The sequence below is a fragment of the Bremia lactucae genome, linkage group LG5 (genome assembly GCF_004359215.1).
Source record: "Bremia lactucae strain SF5 linkage group LG5, whole genome shotgun sequence".
In the NCBI taxonomy this organism is placed as follows: Eukaryota; Oomycota; class Peronosporomycetes; order Peronosporales; family Peronosporaceae; genus Bremia; species Bremia lactucae.
The window spans coordinates 1569610-1572431 of record NC_090614.1 but is presented as its reverse complement, the minus strand read 5'-3'; positions in this window follow the sequence as shown (position 1 = coordinate 1572431).

Genomic DNA, 2822 nt, shown 5'->3' with positions numbered 1-2822 from the left:
ATAGACCATTATATCCACTTTCTCCGTGGTCCAGTCAGCGCTGGACGCGCGCAAAGAGAAAGACAGATAAGACTTTTAATACATGTTTTGTATTAGTTTATAATTAAGTTAGTATTAAGTAGATAGCAAGAATAACTTAATCATATTGAAACAGTTTTTAATTAACCCTCTTTAAAGCAAGTGTTTTAAAGAGAGTCTTCCTCTGCAGGTACTAGAGCACGTGAAGTGACGTGAGGCACCACTCGCAACTGAAGCAGTGCGAAGTGGACTTGTACTGAAGCAGTATAAGTCGTAGTGCCCCGTTACACCTGGTAGCACTTTGTAGTCCGTCCAAGAACCACAATATCATCATCTAACATGGACATGTTAGATGATAATGGAAATACGCATCACGTTTCGCGTGATAGCTACTCCTTTTTAAGTGACATAGAAAGGAGTGCGGTCGAACGAACGAGCTCGACCGTAGGGAACGATGCCATCTTGGCCATGCTGTCCGGTTTGGACAGAGATGCCGTCCACTCAGCCATCGCCAAGTTCTTACAACATGAACTTGACGAGGCGAAGGAGAAGGCAGTCTTGCTTTATCAGCAAGGCTCTCAACAGGCAGAACTGTTGAGGTTCCAACAGGTACATAGCCCTGTACCTAAGATGACGCACATGCGTCGCCCGGTACCTTAAAAATTGACATCTCTAAGTATAGGGGAGAATAAGACTCCTTCTTAAGATGGCTCGACGAGTTGGACGATGCCATAGGGGCTCGTCGTGCCGTCGACGAGCAAATGCAAGTCGCATTCGCTCAGTCGAATTCGGCAGGTCGTGCAAAACTTGGGCATTAGGCTTTAAGTTACGCGACCCATATGTCTTTGGGTCGCTAGAGGCTTTTAAAGTTCGGATCAAACAGACGTTTGACCGCCTAGGGCTGAGTTCAGAGCTCGTTCAGAGCTTCTGAAACTCAAGCAAGGCAAGCGAGACGCTCACGTTTATGCCCAGAATATACGACTTTTCGCGAGTTGTATCACAAACAGCCCTATCCATGAACACACGTCGATTACGGTGTTTATGCAAGAACTTACAGATGGTTTCGTAAAGACCCACCTGTTCCGCTTGGAACTGGGTACACTTGAAGAAGCAATGTCCGTTGCGGAACAGGAGGACTTTAGCTTGAGACAGGCTCAAGCTAGTTCGTCATCATATCGTCCACTAAGACGACACGAACTGGGAGGTCCAGAACCTATGGACCTCTCTTATGTCGAAAGCGAGAAACCTCGCTTTTCGAACAACAAGCAATTGCAGAAATGCAATCGCTGTAAGAAGTTAAGACACTACGCTCATGAGTGCAGTGCTCCACGCTTAGTTCTGAGAGGTATTGAACGTAATTATGGAACGAATGTCAAAAATGGCAACGGTCTCGGGTCCAACGTTTTTGCGAACAACAACGAGGCGGACCGCCAAGAAACGGTTAGGGTCAGTAGGAACGCAACGCCCTTCTGATACAGCAACCTCAAGAGAATTTGCAAATATCTTGACGAAAACTGCTTTAGACACACAATCAATATGTATCTGTGCACCTGGCGACGAGTTATCCCTCATCACTTTGAAGCTAAAAGTGACAAATAACTCATCTGTTGGAGCCCTAGTGGGCTGTGTGGCGTCGATTTATTTAATTCGTCGCCAGTCGCTAGAGGATAGTAGGCTCGAATATGTTGAGCGCGACATTCCTCCAACGAGGATGACGGAGCGTCTAGCGACAGTCGCATCGATAAAAGTGATGAAACGCGTAGTGAAATTCCACCACACGTTAAAAATTACAGTATATGATAAATCTATCGTACTGAATATGGATGACAAATTTGATGTCATCCTAGGTTTACCTTGGCTCAGAAAATATGAGCCAAGAATCAGCTGGCAGCATCGATCCGTAAAGATGCCTGCTACTTGTTGACGCTTCAAGCGTGTGTATAAACTACGTGTGAGTGCGATGGCCTCACTTGTGGTACGGGCTTTAGTACGACTGCACAATATCACAATGTTGTTACTTATCAAATTGTGGAGTCAGCTACCGGCGGCTGTGCGAATGCACAGGCAGCGCCGAAGGTCCATCACTCGAATAAGTCGAGTAGATTGAGATATGAATGTACGCCTAGCGGGCGACATTCAAGGAAGATACCCGGTGTCCAAAAGGGAGATGACGATGATACTAGGCCGCGTAGAGAGTCGACCGTAGAGAATTCGACTGTGATAGCGCAATCACAGTTGGAATAGGTTGAGAGAATAAGTCCCCACGTACTTGAGAAGAAATCTCCTCAAATGGTAGAAGTTACTAGACTTCTAAATCCCGAGGGATTAATCCCCCGGCAGCCTGTGGATAAATCCCAGGAAGAAACCGAGACATTAAATGTCTTGGTTAATGACGGATCGAGAGTAGGCGCTTCTACTCTTGATCTGTATGCGCCTCCGAAGTTAACTTCGGAGATAACTCAATTACCAACCCTAGAACCTAAGCGGTTCTTGAGAGATCTGCATTGTGGGAAAATCAAGCAGATCTGCGTACTCGTCACAGAGGACGATTACGTAACCGACATTCGGTCAGCGGTAATTTTTGCAGAGAACGAACGGGTTCTCAGCAGCTCATCAATGGACGAAAATGTCCTCGATGAGAAGACTCGGATTGAGAGATACAGTACTCAATCTTGGGAGTCACTCAAGGGAAATCCTCTATACGAGGATTTAATAGAATTCAGGGATGTATTCCCTGAAGCAGTTCCATGCGAGTTACCTAAGGATAAAGGCACTCGACATGAGATCGAGCTCAAACCGGGCTC